Source organism: Lytechinus variegatus, chromosome 5 (assembly GCF_018143015.1).
Source record: "Lytechinus variegatus isolate NC3 chromosome 5, Lvar_3.0, whole genome shotgun sequence".
Taxonomy (NCBI): Eukaryota; Metazoa; Echinodermata; class Echinoidea; order Temnopleuroida; family Toxopneustidae; genus Lytechinus; species Lytechinus variegatus.
In genome coordinates, this window is record NC_054744.1 from 29824437 (window position 1) to 29847230 (window position 22794).

The 22794-nt window shown below is 36.8% G+C and overlaps 1 long non-coding RNA gene across 1 annotated transcript; it reads right to left on the bottom strand.

The window, feature by feature from the left end:
* Positions 1-293: 293 nt before the first annotated feature.
* On the bottom strand, positions 294-22794 carry LOC121414878. Its single transcript, XR_005969924.1, has 2 exons — positions 22718-22794; positions 294-400 (listed from the first exon to the last, which is right to left on the bottom strand). It is a non-coding gene; the product is annotated as an uncharacterized LOC121414878 (long non-coding RNA).

Genomic DNA, 22794 nt, shown 5'->3' on the forward strand with positions numbered 1-22794 from the left:
TATGAATTCCATTAAGTCCGACTCTTTTGTGGTTAATGATGTCTAAAAAAATGTTTTTATAGAGGTTTGTGAATAATAAGTCTAATTAAGTATTGAATGCATAGGTAAAATCATTTATTCAACTGACATAAGGTAACATTTTCTTTTAATCACTCTTATTTATTTTGTATTACCTCCGTTAAACCCTCGTTAATATCTAAACTGAATATATATTTGAATCACGCTAGGAATGTGACACCACCCGACTGAATATTCAGATCTTGCCTTGTACAAATAATATCTCATACCTTGTGAAAATATAGGTGCAACGTCCTATTAAAGCGTCAAGACAGTGCAGCACGTGTCAATGCCCTCATTTAATGATCCGTCAATCGACATCCCTGTATCTGTGACGCAGGCTCTGAAAAAAGTTATTGATGGCAAAACAAGTCATGTTCTTAGACAAGAAGCATATTTAGATAATGAGCAAGTTTGCAGCATTCTACGATAGATTATCTTTGAAAAAAAAAAACACATGCCAGACGTATTCTATATTAATGATTTATTGTTGTTCTTCAAGCCAGACAGTTATACAGTGCGTCCCATAAAAAAACGAAACTGAGATTTATCGATTATTTATTATAACTTAATCACAAATAAAAGGGACAAATCACCTAACATTTTAGAGCTTAGAATCTCCTCTTTCATCTGAAATTGCCTAGATTATTTCTCATTCACGCATGAGTGAGCAAAACAATTTGAAGAGGGGATACCAAAAAGTCACTTGGCAGGCAGTATCTGGGTTTCAAAAGGAAACCCACATTTTTAAAAAGTTCAATATCTGTTCTTTAATTTGATACCTCAATTACAAAAAAGTGGTAAATAAATAACAAAGTTCTGGATATTTGAAATAAGGCTTGAATTTCAGTAATTTCATAAAATGAAGAGGTTTTACAGGCTAGCGTCCAGACTCACTCGACACACCGTTTTGTCGACGATCAGTCATGCATTCAGTCTTTTGTTAACCGTGCGCATAGCTTCTGTGGGAAACCGGTGAAAACACGTTTATTTAAGGAAATTATGGGAATACAAGCATTGTTTCGAGGGAACAGAACTTTTTTTTTAGTTCTTGACCATTTTCTGTGATTAAGGTATCAAATAAAAGAGTAGATATTGAACTTTTTAGGCATGTGCTTTTCTTTTTGAAATTCAGATACCCCCTGCCAAATGAGTTTTTGGTATCCTTTCTTCATATTGTTTTTGCTAGCTCATGCGGTAATGAGGAATAATGTAAGTTATTTCAAATAAAAAAGGAGATTCTGAGCTTTACATTGGTAGGTCATTTGTCTATTGTATTTACGATTAAGTTATGATAAATCATTCCTAAATCTCGGTTTCGTTTTTTTGGGACGCACTGTATAAGGGGGAGTGGGTGGGTGGAGCAGCAGTACAAAACATTTTTGATGAATTTATTTTGCCGTCATCAATCATTAGGCAAGAGCTAATGATCTTTGATATAATGATTATTTTAATTATACCATTAATACCCGTGTTTACAAATTGAAATCCCGTCATGTTTTGCCTGTTTTTTTTTTAAGTATATGTTACCCGTTCAAAATGACCCTCGTTTTATTATTACTAATTAAAAGAAATGAAAGGCAAATGCTGCGATGCTTACACTTCAAATACGTTACTATACTGAGGGTAAATTTGGCATACCAATTCGTATTTCCAATCCAAGTGGGACGTCTTGTGTTTGATATACAGTGCGTTTCCGAAAAAAGGTAATCCAAATCCAAAGGGCTGATATTCGAAGCATATTTAATTTTGTGACATTATTGTGCATAAATATAAAAGAAAAAAAAATCATCAGCTTTCCATTGATACCTTATTTGTGCCATTTGCGCTACGCATGACCGAATTAATTGGTGTTGAAGACACAAGGAGCAGAGACCATTTTTCCAAGTTTTGAAAACGTCATGAAAAGGCTGATGTAAATACTTTCATCGATGTCTGAGCTGGCAAAAATCTTTTGATTGGGACCATTTTTCTTCCAAAGATGTGTTAATAAGGGAATGTACTTGCACATCATAAACGAAGAGATTATTCCACAGTTGGACCAACGTTTTGAGAGACAGTTGTAGTGAGTGTACAGGCATCTTTGGTGGATTCAGGACGGCGCTCTTGCCCATCGTTCCAACATCATTCGTGATAAACTCAGAGAACTCTTTGGACATTGCATTGTTGCCCTCAACCATGCCATTGAAAGGCCACCAAGAGCGTCTGACCGTACGCCTTGTAATTATTTCCTTTAGGGACACTTAAAAATAAGTTTTTTGCAAATCTTCCCCAAGATTTTGATGACTTGCAAGACCGAATTCGATATGAGGTGGATGCTTCGCATAATGATCCGACATTGCCATTGGAAAAATGCCCCAAGTAACACTTCATTCCAAAAATTACTTTGGAAAACATATTCTATCAAGTGCACATTTTACCCACTTTACCAAAACTTGGAAAAAGAGGGTCTCCCACCTGTTGTCTTCAACAGCGATTGGTCTGGTCATGCGTGGCACAAGTGGTAGAAATCAATGAAAAGCCAATATGTTTCTCATTTGTATCCATGCAGAATAATTTCACAAACTTGAATATGGTCCGAATATCAGCCCTCTAGATTTGGAGTACCCATTTTCTGAAAGGCACTGTATAACAAAAATATATCCTAAATTCTTTATTTCCATGCAAAGGAGCGGGTGTGCTATAATTTTTAACAATCTTCTTCCATTGTATTTATCGACCTTCTTTTTATGACTTATCCCATTGTCCTTGACTCTTAAAAAAAATTCAGGTGCTTTAGGATGACAAAACGTACTCCAGGTTCCTCTTTATGTCACAGTGATATCTGGGAGACCGACACCAGATCGATCAAAGCTATTACGTTATTTCCAATGGCATGCCATCGGTCGGTTTCGAGTCAGTTTCGTGGGTTGTGACCGTAGCATCACCAATCAGCGTTAGTGATTGTTCTATTAAATGACTTTACTGTTCTGCATGAGAAGTGAACTTCATGCCTGAACTTTCCTCCCCCTCTCAGAGAGAGATGAAGATGAAGGCCAATAGGTCTCCGGGGTTTGCTTATAGAATCCCAACCACTTCAATGTTTTCCCAGAGGAACATTTATGCCCTGCAACCCCTTCAAACATATTCGATAAAAAGGAAGGTTGCAGCAGAGGAGGGCCAGAAATGTAGGGGACAATCACCCTCCTATGATTTTTCAAGAAGTGAATTAAAAAATAAAAAAAACACAAGAGGAATGATATAGATGAAAGCAGGGAGTAAACATAAAACTAGGTGTTAAATCCTGTCTCTTTTTAGGTTTTACATCCCCTAACAAAACACATGTACCATAGCGCCGCCTATGTACCCCCACAAAAAAGTAATTCATATAATTCATATTTATTTGAAAATGTTTCCTATAAACTGACTGAAACGTAAAGGAGCATTATCATATGCAAACTGTATATTTGGTTTTAAACTGGATAACACATCATCAACTCCACAATCACCATCTTCCTCCTCTTCCTCCTCATCATAATCATCATATCATCATCAGTATCATCGTCATAATCACCATCGTATAATCATCAGCATCATCCTCATCACGATCCTCCTCCTCCTTCTCCTCCTCATCATAATCATCATAATCATCATATCATCATCAGTATCATCGTCATAGTCACCATCGTATAATCATCAGCATCATCCTCATCACCATCCTTCTCCTTCTTCTCCTCCTCATCATCTTCATCATCATCAGGATCATTGTCACAATCAAAATCGTAATCATCAACAGAATCATCCTCATCATCGTCGCGGCCGTCAATATAATCTCCTCCATCATCATCATTATCATCGTCCAAACCATCGTCCCTCCTCCTCATTATTATCTACGAGACATCCTTTCTGTGGAGCGTTGTGGCCCAGTGGATTAGTCTTCGGACTTTGAAACAGAGGGTCGTGGGTTCGAATCCCAGCCATGGCGTAATTTCCTTCAGCAAGAAACTGATCCGCAATGTGCTACACTCAACTCAGGTGAGGTAAATGGGTACCGGTAGGAAGTAATTCCTTAAAAAGCTGTGTGCGCTATGAACGCCTAGCTTAGCCGGGTAATATAGGAGCGCCTTGAGCACCTAACAAGGTGGATATGTGCGCAATATAAATACCCTATATTATTATTATTATTATTTAAGATGTTATGTCTACAATTTCCTTCGGGTGTGCACTGTTGTTACATTTAAGCCTGAAATATAATTCTCCATTCTCCCAAAATTTTGCAAAACCTCTTGATTCGCCGATCAAAATGACCGCAATCACTTAACATCTACCTTAGATTTCGATACAGTACAAGTACGGTTAGTATCAGGCAATCATTATGTTGTTCAGTCATCGGCTGGTGCACTTCATGTAATTTATGACATTAGAGCTCTAATGAATTTTTAAGTACCTGAGCAACTTTCTTTATGAAATTTGCGTTTACGTCATTCAATATAAGTATATCTACTCAAGCTTAGTAATAGTTTCATTTCAGTCTTGAATATTTTTTTTTATAACAGCCCATTCATTATCCATTTTCTAACATTTTATTTGAGTGTTTCTTTTCCTTTTACATATTCCTTTTCTAAATGTCCTTATGCTTTATTACATACATTAATATATTTTGTTCGTTTGTTCATTCATTCATTGAATGTTAGGAATTAGGTTCAGAAACATCTATCTATCTATTTATCTATATATCGATCGATCTATCTGTCTATCAATTCATCTGTCTTTATATCTATCTATCGATCTATCCGTCTATCTATATGTATATCCATCTATCTATCTATCTATCTATCTATCTATTTATCCATCCATCCATCCATCCATTCATCTATCTATCTATCTATCTATCTATCTATGGCGAATATGACATGAGCTTCATAATATTGTATTGTATGATGCCATTTTGAATTTTATTTGAAATAATAATACACAGTATTTCGATTAATGACTGTTCCTATGTATTCCATTTCTCTAAAATGAATAACAGAACAGAGCTTCACAAAGACACCACTAGGGTGTAAACACTCGGGGGGGGGGGGGCATAACGAACTAAAAGGTAACGTATTTTGTTCACGATCAAATAACAAGGGTATTGGACATTTACACGTTGCAAAGACCTTTCTTGGCGCACTCTTCCTTATCCTTTCTTTCGTTTTCAAATTTGTACATAAATTCTCATTTTCTCTTGTTTAAAAAACTTAAAGGAGAACAAAACATTTGGAACAAGACAGCTTGTGTGAAAAAAGAAAAATCAAAGCCACAAATCAACGAAAGTTTGAGAAAAATCAGACAAATTTATGTGCGTTTGAATATTGCGATCACTACTGCTATATAAATCCATATTGGCAATGCGACAAAGATGTGTGATGTCACTTGTGAACAACTCTCCCCGTTCCTTTTCTACATATTTCACTTAAACTGCCTATTTTATCACATCTCTCAGTAGATCATGTGTTCTTTCCATAGGAGAACATGTAATACAGATTTCTAAAGAATACACCATGGATGAAGAGTTTGTATCACCATAAAAATAGCAAAAAGAGACGTTTTGGGAGTATTTTATAGTCCATCAAAGGGAAAGTTGTTCACATGTGACATCACACATCCCCACATCCCACATCCTTGTCGCATCGCCAATGGGAGGATCTCCAGAGCATTAGTGATTGCAATATTTCTCATTATTTGTCCGATTTTTCTTTCTTTGTTCTTATTCTTTGATTTTTCTGTTTCATCACAAGCCAACTTGTTCCAAAGGTTTCATTTCCCTTTAACGTATCTAAGACGAAGGAGCTGTCTTCACCTGTGGCTTGCCGCCCCATGCAGTGCTTTCACCATTAGTGCCTCCTATTCGTAGTCAAAATTACCATAATTAGTTCATATCTACCCCCGATCAATGTATACCACCTTCGAAATAAAACATTTGCACAAACTGGCGACACTCGTTGCCCTATGTACACGATCTGATCAAAGACGAATTAGAATCTATACCATGTATGAATTGCCAAACATTATCACTGATTATAGATGTGGAATGGCACCATGGCGGTAAAAAATGGACCAAATATGCAAGCCAGCCCTCTTAGCCCCCTCGGAAAGTACGGACTCATCTGCACTTTATCGCATTAAGTTGTGTGTGCTAATAGAGGACACTTAAGATATACATGAAATGGATGAGACAGAGAGGGGTGCGACGCAGAGAGGGAGAGAGAGAGAGGAGGGGGGAGGGGAGGGGGTAAGTGCGATGGGAAAGGGAGGACGGAGAGCGTTAATAGAGAGTGATATATTAAACTAACATTGTTTTTTACAAAGATGGAAATGAGAAAGACGGAAGGAGGAAGGTATAAAATGGATGGGAAAGAGATGTTAGTAAGAAATAAGAAGAAACAAGTAATAATTATTCTTGCTCATTTAACATTTAGGACTTCCTTCTTCACAATGCTCTAGGCGCTATAATTTATAGTAATGCATCATGGTTACCCCTGGATTCAACAGATCAGCTGTTACGCGAACTAGAATACAATTCATACCAGGTACCCAGCTACCTCACCTGGGTTGAGTGCAGCACAATGTGGATAAATTTCTTGCTGAAGCAAAACGCGCCATGGCTTGGAATCGACCACGACCCCCCCCCCCACACACACACACATACACACACAAATAAAGATAAAGATAAGAGAAATAAAAAAGTTGACGGAATAGAAAGGGAAGGAGAGGGAGAGAGAGAATTCTGAAACTGAACATTGAAAAAAAAAGTCCATAGGCCATGTTCTCTCTATGGTTCAAATAATGAATTTTTTTTTTTTACTTCCTCCCTTTAGGATATGCATATTTCTTCAACCTGGAAAAATATGCCTTACAAAAGAAGGAAAATGGCATCCAGGGATTGCTTTTTGTTTCTTCCGTTCGTCATCTATCTTTCCAGGCCCTCGACCTTCTTCCTTCCCTGAGAGTTCCGGTCGTAAGTTTCGGGCAACATTCGAGTTGATGGGGGGGGGGGGGCAAGGTGGTTACGTTGGGCGTAACTTAAAGTGTATGTATTAGGATATAATAGGAGAAGGGGACGGGGCGGTAGGGAAAGAGAGGGGAGAGAGTGTGGGGAAAGGAGAGAGGGGGGAAATTAGAGAAGGGGTAGAGTGAATAAAAAAGAGAAAGGGGAAGAAAGAAGGGATGTTATTAAAGAAAGGGGAGAGAGGGAGAGTTGTTCTTTAATACAATATTTACAGAATGTGACAGAGGAAAGCGAGGGGGAGGGGTGTAAGAAAGGACGGAAGATAAGGAAAGGTGAAGAAAAGTGAAATGTGATAAGAAAGAGAGCAGAATTCCCAAACGTACGAAGAGAGATCGAGGCAAACACGATGAGATAGATAGAGAAAGAGAGAGAGAGAGAGAGAGAGGGGGTGGAAGAGAGGGAGAGAATGATTTTTTCCCTCTTGGTTGTAACAACACACGACTTACTTAGTAACATCGTGACATTTTTTTCTTAAAAGATAATATAGACCATCGTTGGTAAAAGCAGAAGCACATGAATAATTCAGGAAAACGAATAAACGTATGGATAAAATCCCTTGCTATCCGATTCCAAATTCCTGTACCAAGACAGTAAGGGTGTTTTTCACTTAAATTATTCATAAATGGTATCAAATCACCTAACAGAATCTAAAAAATATCTATATTTCTATGTGATCTCATTTTCAAAATGTTAAGTCTACTTTATATCGCAGTCACCCCAAAACCGACTCTAAACTGATCAAAACTATCAGGTCAGTACTAATGACGTACAATAGGTAGGTTTGGACTTGGAGTTAGATTTGTCGGACGGTGTGGCCGCATCATTAGATTTGTCCTCATTGATAACCTCGTTTTTTTCGAGTTAACCTGTTTGAGAGAAGAGATTCAGATGTAATCATGAGCTGTTATAAACAAAGGCGATATGATTCACAATAAAAAGAAATAATAATTCTAGATTTTTTTGGGGGGGATGGGGGATTTTTTAAAAGAATTACAAATCAAAAGAAAATATAAATGAAAATGTTATTTGAGACATTGAAGAGAAGGAGGATGGACCGAAGTAGAGGACCGGGGGCGCAAAACGAAACGGGGGTGGGTGCTGGGTTGAATTCAGCCCCCACTTCTTTTCCAAAACCGTGTAGAAAAACGTACAAATTACCATCTGATTGTGATTTCTGTTTGCATGGTGAGCCCCCCCCCCCCCCTCCCCACCTTTGTGTCGTTGTGCGGCGCCCTGTTTAAGGAAAAGTCCACTCCAACAAAAAATTGATTTGAATAAAAAGAGAAAAAATTAAACAACCATAACACTGAAAATTTCATCAAAATCGGATGTAAAATAAGAAAGTTATGGCATTTTAAAGTTTCACCTCATTTCACAAAACACACATCTCGGTCGGTATGCAAATGAGGAACTGATGACACCACTTACTCACTATTTCTTTTGTATTTTATTATATGAAATATTTTTATTTTTTGGTCATTGTCATGTGAAATGAAGTTTCAATCCTCCCTGAACACGTGGAATTTAGGCAAGGATGTCCTTATCAACAAATTCGTAAAAATCGAAATGTTTAATTCAAACAATTAAAAAAAAAGGAATAGTGAGTGAGTGACATCATCGACTCTCTCATTTGGATGTAACTGGCTCGTTCATATAACTATTTTTTTTTAAATAAGCGAAACTTTGAAATTGTATAACTTTGTTATTTTACATCCGATTTTGATGAAATTCTCAGCATTGTGCTTGTCTCGTTTTTCTCTATTGATTCAAATCAACATTTTTCTAAGGTGGACTTGACCTTTATGGGGACAAAGTTGTGGGAGACGAAATGGAAATTATACGTAATAACTCAATCGAAATTATAATCTCGAGCTGCCGTTTCCAGCTCTGTACATTCAGTGACTCTTAACATGGGTTCAGTGCTTCACATTATGGTTCAATTTCGTGCTAAAGGAATTGGCACCATGTCTGGGATTTCAACTCCCGCATCCAGCCAGTTTCAAAGAGAGGTTGATTCACTGGGCACAGCACTACAGCAAGGAAACATGTTCCAAATGTATTGTTCTCCTTTAAGTTTTTTAAACAAGAGAAAATGAGAATTTATGTACAAATTTGAAAACGAAAGAAAGGATAAGGAAGAGTGCGCCAAGAAAGGTCTTTGCAACGTGTAAATGTCCAATACCCTTGATATTTGATCGTAAACAAAGGGACGCTAAATGTCTTTAAATATTGAACTATAAAATCCATTAAAGGTCTTCATACTTTGATGTGTATATTAGATGAAAGACCAGCAGAGCTTAAATAAATTAGACTCGCATGAATTATATCTGTTTTAGATTTTACGGATATTACAACTCTCGTTCGATGAAATGAATCCTTGATCTATCCTCCCTTCGAAATATCACGAATATTTTTTTAGTTTAGCTTTGATTGTAGGTAGAATCTAAATTCGTCTAATTGTTATATTGCATAAGGAAATTTTGTTGTCTTTTTAGTAGCATTATGAACTTCTTCTTTTGCGCATTGCTTTTTCTTTGGTTCAGTTTAATCTATGCGACTTTTCTTTTTTTTCTTCAACTCTTAGTCTCCCATTAGTATATTACAATCCTGAAAGAATATAGAGTGCTCGGACTTTGTCTAGGATTACTGTAATGTATCAATGTCACATCGGTGTTCCTTGTGATGAATGTGTGTTTTACTTGCTAGATACTTTGTTATTCACAAAGAAAATCTGTATCTCCAACTGAAAGAAGACACCAATTTCCTTTCAGCATTTTCAGAGTTTAAGCTGAACGTTGAAACAATGCTGATAGCCACTGCCACGATACTTTTTTTCTCTCTCTCTCTCTTTTGGAAAAATGAAAGAATTAGGAGGGGAAGGTAAAGTGAAAAAATAAAGCACTCAGCAGAAAACAATGGCACAAATATCAAGTTAGGAAGAAAAGGAAATATTTTCGTTTTCATCATGATACGCATTCGGCCAAAATTCCAAACAGATATAAGGTGTGACAAAATTATTACAAGCGCATGCACACAATGTAATATACATGTATGAGTCCTTTGGAAGCGCATAGTGATATGCGCTATACAAGAACTGTTTATTATCATTATTGTCTTTCAATGTGGGATGCCATTAAAAGAGTGATCAAAACTTTTTAAACAAAAAGAAAATTATGGCATAGACAAGAAAGATATGTACTTGAAATTGAATTCACTTCTTAACCAACTTACATGACCAACTTTTCGTAAAGAAAGATTTGAAAAAAAATGGGGGGAAATATCAACTTTTGAAAAAAAAAGGAAAAATACGATCCAAAATATTATTTCATCATGATACGAATTCTGATATGCATTCCGCATATGCCTCCATAGATAAATATAAGGGACAATATAACTGCAGTTGTACAATATATATACATGTATCGCTGTGTTTCAATATGACATGCTATTTATAGCGATCATCAACGTTAAAAAAGTGTGTGGCATAGATGTAGATTGTCGTAAATGAATTCACATCTTCAACACTTAAATGATCACCACTTGTTACGTGGGGACACTCGGCCTGCAAAGTCCATATCTCTAAGTGAAATCTCCAAGTTATTATCCGTGGAAATCATCTTGTTCTCCCGTGCATGCATGAGTGCAAAAGTCGGTTCCCGGGGTATCCTGCGCCCCCGCTTGGAGACGATTTATTCCGGTCTTTGACGAGGAACTGGGTTAAGAATAAGCAATGTTGGTATGAAGGGGAGATAATCCTTCATTCGGGCTCAGGTCAAGTGAGTTACTTCATCTGAACTCTGCCCGCGGCATATAAGTCAGAGAAAGGAGATGTTCGAAGGAATATTGTACATTATCTTGGCACTATGTACGTTGCTGATGCATGCATGATCATTCAAAATCAATTTACAATCCGCCACAATAGAAAACAAAAACATAAAAATCAAAATAGATAAAAATTCAATCCTTGCTATGTTTCTGTTCTTTATTAAAGAAAAAAACTCAATAACCTAAAGTGATGTATTATCATTGTAATAGGAGGGAATACGCTGATTTAATATACTTGTGAAATCTGCACCTTGAGAAAAAAAAACACTCCCCGCTAAAAGTTAATTTAAAACTAAATGAATCTGCTACTGTGATTGACTATTGAATTGATAATCAAGCGCGCCGGAAGACTTTCATTTTTTTTTTTTTTGGGGGGGGGGGCAAAATCCCGAAGGGGGCACAATATTTTTGACAGAGTGAGTACCGAAGCGATCGAGCGGGAGAGGGTGTGGCAACCCAACCTTAAGGACTTTGTGTAAAAATGGAGTCTAAAAGTTGCGTTTCTAAGAGCATTCAAGAATAAATTTCTTGAGAATCGAACATAGAATTCACTACGAAAACTATACTCATAATTTATGAGAACCTATGAAGTCTACTCGCAAAACGGTCAAACCGAAATGTGGTTTTCATGTCTGATCAATTAAAGGGATGGTCCGGGCTGAAAATATTTACATCTTAATACATAGAGTAGAATTCACTGAGCAAAATGCCGAAAATTTCATCAAAATCGGACAACAAATAATAAAGTTATTGAAGTTTAAAGTTTAGCAATATTTTGTGAAAACAGTCGTCATGAATATTCATTAGGTGGGCTGATGATGTCACATCTCCACTTCCCGTTTTCTTATATTATTAAATAGAATCATATTTTTTTCATTATTTCATACTTGTGTGAATAATATGTCTCCCTTATAATGAAATAAGTTGCAGCAATAAATATCTAATGCACTAAATCAGTTGTCAATCCAATTTTTCAAGCTTTGGGAGGAAAACAATTGAATAAACCTAATTTCATATGATAAAATACAAAAGAACAAGTGGAGGTGTAACATCATCAGCCCACCTAATTAATATTCATGACGACTGTTTTCACAAAATATTGCTAAAGTTTGAAATTCAATAACTTTATTTGTTATCCGATTTTGATGAAATTTTCAGCATTTTGCTTAGTGAATTCTACTCTATATTTTCAGCCCGGACCATCCCTTAAAATTACGTAATACGCTTATAATATTGGCTCAAAATACCAGAAATTACATTTTTCATGCAATATCCTTTCAGAAACATTTATTTATGTACATTTACATACACGGACGACGCGAGAGAGCACAATCATCATACGTTTCAAGTAATTCCTGTCAGAACAAGGAGTGTATTAAGCAGAAGGAGCGTAACATCAGAAACAAAAAAATTATAATGAATGTTTTTTCAAATTCAAATTGTTATAGTGTTCTGACGTGGCAGACGTCGATAAGCACTCAAATCCCCATTCTATGCAAATCATTTCTGACATCAGCATTGGAGATAGTCCCTGATTATCCATGCGTGGGAAATACGTTTCATATTTTGTAACTGGAGGACAAAGAAATATTGTCTAACAATTTAAAACTTTTCTGAAAATCATTAAAGTTAAATACATTACTCGATTTATGTGTTTCCTTTTGCATGTTTTGTATGGCTGGGAAGCACTTTTGGATGATGACTTCAAAATCTTCTTTTTTCTTTAAATATTTTCTGGGGAAAATGTGATCATAACCAGGAGATGATGAATATTAAATTCCAGGAAATATTAATTTGTAAACAATCATGAACTAATTGACAACTACCGCAGTTCATAATGTACATTATGTATTATTATTTAGAAGAATACAATTACATTCCAAAAGCGGATGTGGTTGACGGTACACTTTCGATTTGCCATTCAGTTTTAGTCTGAAATGTATTCATTAAAAGGTTAAACGCTATAACACTGTAATAAGACGGAAAAGGGGCTTATCAAAGGTATGTTTCACAGAGGGACATGTTCGTCAAAAGACGCGAGGATTACTATGATATGTAATTGCCCCGTCATGGGCGAAATTTGTTCATTTCTGACAATGGAAATGACAATTTTTAGGCAGAAAAGTGCCTTCATCGTTTACATTTGTTCAAAAAAAATAATTTAATTTTTCTACTTTTAGGGGGCACATTGACATGGGGGGGGGGGGTAAATCTCGTTTTGCCCTCCAAATAAAATTTGGGGGGCAAGTGCCCCTCCCCCGCTTCCGGCGCCTATGTTGATATGTTGATAATATATGCAATATTTACAATGTTTTTAACGCAAAAAAACATTGTTTATCATTGCCATGATCATGGTGGTTAGTATTTCATAGGCAAAGAATCACGCAAGAAATTCCGACCTCTCTACTTATCCGCTTTCTCTATCCGGATAGAGAGTGACACAGTTAGATAGACGAATTTTCAAGGACGCCAGAGCTGCATTGCGATTCTAACCCCCAAATTCTCTTTCTTGTGCCAAATAACCAAAATAAGACATGTGAAAAATGTCCCTTCTGCTAAGAAATCTGATTGATCCACTCTTTTAAATTCATGAACAATTAACAAAATACTAATTTTCTTGATGTTTTGTACACTTGCTTCCCTAAGTGGATATTTTAGCCAGTGTTATTTGAATGGGGGAGTGACGTCAGTTTTATTTATTTATTTTTTTTTTTACCTCAAATGAATTAAAGGGGTTTTGAGTTAAAACATTCACCTCTCTGCTTTATACTCTCTCTTTCATGTTTTTTTTTCTTATTTTAGGAGGTGTGGGGTCTTATTTCAATACTTGTAAAATCATGCCTGGGGCGTTCCCCCTGCCCCCTCCTGTTGCGCCACAATGCAGTAGCTGATTAGTATCAATGACGACAACCTTATCGAGCAGCGAATTAACTACCATCACTCCTTTAATTCCTTGTCGCCGTAAATTGGCATTAAGATCATGTGCAAATAGAAAAAGCAAATCGTCCAATCGATCTACTTGTCCAACTTCAGTCCCGAGCGTACGATCTTGTGTAAACTCTGTTACTTGTCTTACATGTCTAATGTATCACAACTGTCAGTTGAGCGCATCGGATCGCCATTTTCGGCGGCATCGGGATAAGAGGAAATTAAACGAATTCGTCCATGGTTTTGATTTGTAGATTATTAACCAACATTACGAATAAAGAGACTGTCGAGTGCGATCAGTAAAATGACGATCTACAAGGTATAAAATGTATGGTATTAGAGTCCATAAATCAGTCGAACTCTTCGTCGCTTTACGATTGTTACAGTACATGCATCTTCTTTCCCCCTTGTATACGGTCGAATTCACGTGATGAATAGGTCGTTTTGAGTCAATACAGGAATAAGACTAGATTTTGATTGTGTAAAATCGGAAAATAACATCAAACAAGCGTAAACTGAAGTATATAAATCATTAATCAACGATTCTAAATTTTTAAGGAAATAATTAATTCTAAGTTTTTAAAGAGCAACTACCACAAGTGCTCCTGAAACAAATTATCAATACCAATTATTTTAATCAATAATGATGATGACAGTAGCCGTTGAAGTAAGTGAAGGTAGCTGTCATTACATCTTGTATTGCCTGGTTCGAAACCCATCAGGTGACATGAAGGAGAAATAAAATTATTCATGGATTATTTCGTTCCCTCGAAATGTTATTTCGAACCCACGGAATAATATTTCGTCTCTCCCCTCCGTGGAGCTGCACGCAAAATTATGCATGCACACGTCATGTGATATGCGCCATGCGGCCATCTTGGGAGGAGAGAGACGAAATAATCATTTCGAGGGAACGACATATTAGGATGATTTTTTTTTCTCCTTCATGTCACCTGGCTGGCTCTGTAATCTGGATATTTTCGGACACTTAAAGTTATTCGACTCTTACGCCACAGTCATACCGACGGAATAAAAAAAAATGAACAAACAAATCAAAACTGATCTGATATTACTTTATTTTGTTAATGTGAGTTACATTATTGTCGGTTGTTTTGGAATTGGTTTAAAAGGTGTGACAATAGATTAAAGACTCGAGTCACTAACCTATCATCAGAAGCGGTAAAGAATGTAATAATCAAGGGAGGGGGAGAGAGGGGTTGAGAAAGAGACAGGGCGAGAAAAATATAGAGAATCTCTGAGAGAGGGAGAGACAGTTGGAGACAGAGAAATATAAAAATATAAACAGAGAGAGGGGGGGGGGGGGTCTAGATCCACCACATAAAACAACTACTTTGCTTTGCGCATGACATGACATGAAGGTACAATATCACGTGACAATGACGTAGACTTCAGCTGCCTGCTGCTTATAAGCGCGAGATGAGTTGGTGCACTCATACTGCTGGATGAAGTTGTTGAAAGCGCGATTTATGAGATTCGCTTCACGTCAGTGGACGAACACATTCATCTCCATTCCGCCTGTTTTCCAAATGATTGGTGCTAATGAAAGTTAATACACGGTAATAATCTCCTTGATTTGATTTAGTGAATACTGGACACGCAAAATGACTAGGACCGCATACGTTCCCTCCGTGACTACAGAGTCGGCAATCTTAAATCCTTTAAATGCATCTCTCTTAAATGGTCTTTCAAATTATACCACTTTTGCGAACTCCAGCCCCGAATATGACTTTCCATACTATGTCACACCGTCTGAATCCCATTTCAACGTTTCGAAGACACCTACTTTCGAGTTGGCCTACCTGATAAGAATCATCACCCTCTCGACAATCCTAGTTCTCTCAGTGCCTCTCAATTTCATAGTTCTCCTCACCGTTTGGCGCCAACGAGGCCAGAAGTCCCGCGTCAACCTCCTCGTCCTCCACCTCTCCATCGCCGACCTCCTCATCACCTTCATCAACATCTCCACCGATGTGATCTGGTTCTGTACGGTGGCGTGGTTGGCTGGGAATACCATGTGCAAGTTGATCATGTTCATGGAGACCTTCGCGATGTACGCGTCGTCGTTCGTCCTCATCGTCATCAGCATCGACCGGTACGCCGCCATCGTCCACCCGCTCAGCGTCAGGGCCGCTGACAGGAGGTGTAAGATCATGCTGAGGGTGGCCTGGGGATCAGCTGCTGTCTGTAGCGTACCTCAGGTAAGGTACCCTTTCCGTTACTAGTATGAAATTTGATTCAATTTTTCTTGACAATATAATCATTGCATCGAAAGAAGTTCGTTTTATAAGCTGTACGTTATGGAAGAATAATTCCAAATACAAATACATTGGCTAAATTTTCCAAATCAATGTATTAATTCATAACAGATGTATGAAAGATAAAATAAGCGTGATAAGCAAATAAATGCATGAGGATATGAATACACGGTCCGGATACACACGTCCTTTAGCAAGACATTAATCTACATCTGATTCTCTCGACCGAGGTGTAGTAGTAAGCGGGTACCTATTATAGGATACAATCGTTGAAAGTACCAAGTACTAGAAACGACAACTTGGAATGCGAACGAGGTAGTGGTATCCACCATTTGAATATTTTAAAACTGAAAAAAATGACAAAAAACTAAGTGCCCGCCAAATATCTGTTGGTAAATCCACTTTCAAAAGTTTAGTGGAGACTTGAAGGAGGGAAGTTGACTATTGGTAATTTCCCATATTATGACTTTAATTGATGCACTGATAGGGGATGTTTTAAGAAGATTGAAATTTATAGCTGACGTGAGCATGGTGAGTGAACAGCTACAAATATTGTTATGGTGATGGCTATTGCTATAGATTGAATATCGTGATTCCTTTTCCTGACTTGTCACAGTTGCACAGGGTAACCATTGGGTGCACAGGGTAATCATTGGGTGCAAAGGTTACAAAGCTTTATTCACACACAAAAAAACTATACGAAACTAAAGTAAAAAAAACAAAATTGCACGGTAAATGCATTTGAAACCAGCTTTTTTTTTAGTAGAGGAAACGGAGGACACAAACGCCATAATTGCCTTTGACACTGCACCATTGGACTTTGGATAGATTATTCTTTAGGATTATTGCTTTATTTCGATCAATATTCCATTTCTGATAAATGTTTAAGTCAAATAAATAGTAGAAATAATGCTGATAATATAATGCTGCACATTCTTTAAAAAAATGTATTTTTAATGTCGATAAAACATAATGATTGGTTGGAACATTATGGTTGGTTGCACAAGACGTGATCGGTCATTTAATTGGAACGGCCATGGGTAAAGTATAATGATCATACATGGGTTTGAGATGAGGACGATTTTTCAAATAACAATGATCCAAATCACCATCTTATAAAACATACATTACACACCACTTCGACTGGGCATTCGAATAAATACACGCACTTATTACCTAAACAGTCTAAACGCCCTTTGTTATGCCTCGTGCGTCCAAAAGGTAAGTCGTGCGTGTAATTCTTACCAATGTCATCGAAAATATGTATCATTTGTATAATATTAAGAAGGAAGATCAGCCAGGTCCTAGCAAGACGATTGGCTGAGGGCTTACACGTGACCAGCATGGCAACCTAGACTGAACATGATTAAAGACAGCTCATTGGCTCTTTCATAGGGCCATGTACTATTACGTTTTGAATTACTGTTAATCTAAGTTAGATGTAGACCTATCGTGATGCCTTTGAGAGAAGATTGATTCCTCACGGGTCCGTGGCCTTATTTTTATGAAAAAAATATAGTACATTTGTCAGGGTATAAGAATAGTAACCCACATTTGGAAAATTCGAAATAGTTCCAATACCTCGGCTACCGTCTCGGGGATGTCTGATTATACCAATGTGTACCTTGTTACGCCCACATTACGCCTACATTGATGGCAGTTAGTATGTATATGTATTACAGAACATTCGAAATATCTTGTTTAGTAGCATACTTTTAAATTCTAGGGAGACGCACGTGACTGTGTAAGCTAGACCATCCCACCCCGAAAAAATATATTGAGAGAGATAAAAATATGAAAAAATTGTTTATTTCTGTAATTTAAAAAACGGGCGAATAAAGATGTCATTCTCCTCCACTGAACTTCGTCTGGTTCACTTGGTATCTAAAAAAATACATTCACCATTCCAGCATTAAATCTAATTAACTTGCTTCTTCGATCCACATTTCAATAGTCTTTGTAAAATTCATTGTCATTCGTTGTCATAGCTGGCATAAGCCTTCCTAATCCACCCTGGATGCAATACTCTATAAATGCCCTTTTCACATGCCCACACAAACTGTACTTCAGGATATTACGACCCACTACCAATAAAAGTCACATCTATATCTGTTTTCGACGGGTATTTAATATTTCAACAGCGTTCGCGAAAATTCTCTCCATGCCTTTGACATTTTAGAGGGTATATGTCCATTTTTTTTTATTTTTCGTTTGATGTTTGGTTTATCTGGAATAGGGTTTTTTCTTCAGTAGTTCCAGGCCATTATGTCGCAGATCTATATTTATCGGTGGTTAAATCATTGTATACGGGTTTTGTCTGCATTGAATAACTAAATAAAAAGAGTGTTAACAAAATGACCAATAAAACGGTCACACTTATTACAAGGACCAATAAAAACATATTACAAAAAAACGACATAAATTAATTACAAAGTTTAGATAAATTTGTTTATAGTAGAATTACTATTATTTATTTAATGAAATAACCCCCCCCCAAAAAAAAAAAAAATTGTGAAGACATATTCGCTATTTCCATGATCCATTCTTTCGTGAAGTCCGGCGTTGATTTTTCGAATAGCTTTATGAATCATCCTACCAGTTTTTAGGTTAGTGGTTTTGTGTTACTGGGTTCGTTCCACGATACAAGCGCATTTGAATGTTTTTGACAGATAATATGGCGCTATACAAATGATGTGCATCATCATTATCATCATCAAACATAGGAAATGTATATACCATTGTTCTTCATGATATGTAAACAATCACGAAGTTTTTGTTAAAAAGAATTGAATAAAAAAGCAGTTTCGTCATGGAATCTATAAATATTGTTTTTATTTGTAATTTTTCATCAGCTCGAAAACTATTGGCTAAAAAGATGTTCCGATTCACCAATTTTCGACAAAGGCCTCCCAGCTGTTCTTTGTCATTTGACGACTACATATTTTCAATAGATTTACTATGTTTTTGAATTCGTCATATTATGTCGGGGAGAGAAGGTATTATCATGTTTGAGAAACATCTTTCGTGCGCCGCCAAGAAAGCAGCGAAATGAAGCCCCGTAAGCCCACCTTCGGTTTAATTTCCGTTTTCATGTATTCGATCAGACAGGGGAAATGCCAAAAGGCAAACATTAAGAGTAGATCGAGAGGAGAAATACTTTCTAAAATGTTTTTAAACAGTGTTTGCTAACATGAATGATACAGAAAGGTGACTATTTGGGATTACATGCTTCCACATTTAAAGGGAAGTTCACCATGACAAGGAGTTCATTGTAAAACTGACAGTACAATATCAATAGAAAAAAGAAAGTGAAGGATTTGAGGTAAATCCACGAAAGATTTAAAAAGCTATTGGAATTTTATCTTTGGTCATGTTGGTTTTGTGACACCATATGCGAGCAGTCTCCCATGTACTGAATATCGAATGAAAAGAATCAATGGAATTCCATTTTCTAATATATATATACATATACTTTTTATATAAAATCAAATTACATAAAAATTATTTCACATCCGCTTCAGAATCTGAAAGAAGACAATTTTTATCTATCGTGAACCTTTAGAAAATGAAGCTTACCGGTATGCATATTACATTACATAACATACATGGGACAGCTTATATGACGTAACCAATCAAAGACTAAGAATTCTAACAACATTTTAATCTTTAAAGAATTTTCATCAAACTTTCACCAATATGTTTTCTTCTTATTTTCTAACAATTTTTTGTCAGGGCAAACTTCTTATTTAACGCAAACATTCTCAATTCGGGCTGAAATGCTGTTAATGCATGGAAGTCATTATGCCGATATTTCTCACTCATTAATTTGAGAAGGGATATGTGTCAATCTTAATGAGAATTTCAAACTGGCGAGGAAATTGAGTCAGATGAAAAGATGCAACACTTTAAGATTGGATTGTTCAATACCCTCGAAATACAATAAATATAAGAACAGCATGAAAAAAACCCACAAAAGATGAATAAATATTAAAACAATTATTGTTGACAATACAATCACTTCATTTGGAAAATAGGAAGTTGGAAGCGGAGATGAATCAGAATAGACGAGGGGTGCTTGGGAGACGAATTTATTACGAAACTGAGAAAGAGAATGAACTAAAGAGTGTGAGACACCGAGAGAGAAAGAGAGAGAGAGAGAGAGAGGGGGGGGGGGTAATAAATGAGGAAAACTTCAAAATTCATATAAGAACAACATGGAAAAAATTGTCTAAACAGTGCTTGGACATGAAAACTACTCATAATGCAAGGAAAAAAGATAAAATGATGAAAAAGATCCACATAGCATGTATACGATTAGAAGTGGGGAGGGCGGGGGGGGGGGGTACAATGCAAATTTATGTTGAAAAAAAAAACGGTCAGAGCTTGGGGTTGAATCTATTCACCCGCACTGACATTTTGTGAGGATTAAGTGGACTTTGGGAAATGTTACCAGGGGTAGGTTCGGTCCCGCTGTCTCGAGCAAGGACACCATAAATATTCAACAAAAGACATTTCACCAGGTCTTAGTTACTCGGAAATCCATGTGAACCGGAACGTGCAACAAAATAATTCACCCTACCTAGCTGTGAGATTTAGAATAGTTAGGGTTTTAGTGTTACAGGGCTATAGTCACCGGCGTACTGTGAATATGGTAGATGGTTGTGCCCCCCCCCCCCTCAATATTTTTGTTCATGTTTGACACGCAAATATCTTATCAGAATATGTGAGAGGAAATCGGCTCGCTTGCCTTGTTTTCTCACAGATATTCGGGATCATTGCATCATATCCACCACTGACCCCCTGGATTTTTCCCCCGGGTGTTTCCAGTAGTTGCAGTCATATAAAATGGCGCACCAATTAGTTGGTTTGAACTGTCCCATGTGGTGGGGTAGTAAAGTTTTGTATATGCCTATGATATCACATAAAGAAAAAAAGATATATATGTATTGGTGCATATTTGCACATAAGAAAAAACACAATTTTTTGGCGTAAAGATAGGTTTGGTCAGTTACGTTTGGCATCCAAAAAGGGTGCATGGCTTTAAAGATTTACTTCATTCTTATGGTTCTACATTCATCAAAATACTGATGTCACTTGTGAGCTACATCATAGTGACATTTTTAGGATTACTAGTTTTTTTTTAAAGAAATTCATGGGTATTTTTATAAAGGTGTATTTTGAATGATATGCCTTAATAATTATGTTTGAAGCACATATCGAATAATGAAGAGGGTTCTATTTGTAATACAATCACATGAAAGGATGTCCCGGAAGTGCTGTCATAATAAGCAAAATTTAACTATAGCTCATATTGATAAGGTAAGCTTTATGGATTTTCGCCGAACCTTCGTTGTAATGGTGGACCTCTCCTGTTTAAGATACAATCTTAATGATAAAGCTCTTCGTGTCTCTACGTTCAGTCTTTGCTATCGAATACCACTATGCCTAGCATACATGTCCGTACACAAATCTGCATACCGTGGGGATCGGGTAGAATGAACGTCGTGGACAATTGAGATGTTAAGGAGAGCTTAGAGAAATGATTTTAGGCCATCAATGCCTTAAAGTCTCATAGACTTTATCCTGGTTTTGGTTGAACCGCTTAGTATGCTTAGGACGGCGATTATGCGTGAAACAGTACCGGGCTTGCCTGGGGCGACAACGTAACCATGTTTCAACCGTGATATTCCCCTGAGGAAATTTGATGGTGGAGATCGTTTATGAAATCACGTGATAAATATAACCAGTGTGAATGAGGAGTTTTAGAAAGGAAAGGTAAGCCATTTTAATCGCTTCCAGCTGCAACTCGGGATCAGCACGAATTGAGTTCATTACCCAATATCTAATACCCTACACAATTAAAAAAATATACATAAGGTACGTTGATAATAATAAAAAAATAATTAAATATCATATTTTGGGGATCAATATCGAATCAAAACTGGCTGATGAAAAAGGGATTTTGGAAATAATCAAAATCTATCGTAAATCAATTTACATTTTGAAGCCCTCTTGGAAATCAATGAAGTACATGCTGGAATGGTTTACAATGAAAATATTTATATAATATTGACTGGCATAGAATGAGATACAAACCTATATTGGATTCAGAGAGGGAAATATAGGTTTGCATCTCATTCTATGCCAGTTAATATTATTATTATTACCTTCAAAGTATATTGATTCAAAACTTCATAATGTATAAGTAGCGATCCATGCTTAATAGAAGTACCCATTTTATCACGTCACATACACACTGCGCATACACATAGTTATCTGTCTATTATGTGCATGTGCATGACATGCATCGCACTATGCGCTGCGCTGTATAGAGCCACGCTGCGCTACAACTGCGGTCTCTTCACAAACTGGTTCCAACCGTATTTCGCGAATATTGCCCGCTGATAAATTTACACACAAAGTCAATGGAAAAACCCAGAAGAGAGAAAATACGGCACGATATTGACCGCTGCGATATCAGAGAACGCAAAACATGGATAATAATTGCCACGGAGAAACACCTCGTAGAGGTAATATATGTATAATATTGAAATATGATATTCCCTAAACAGTCGACCACATACAGATTTAAACTAACCTCATGAAACCGTTGCTAGGCAATGTGGCAGTGTCAAACTTCATGGCATCTGGATATGATTTCATGTAAATGAACTG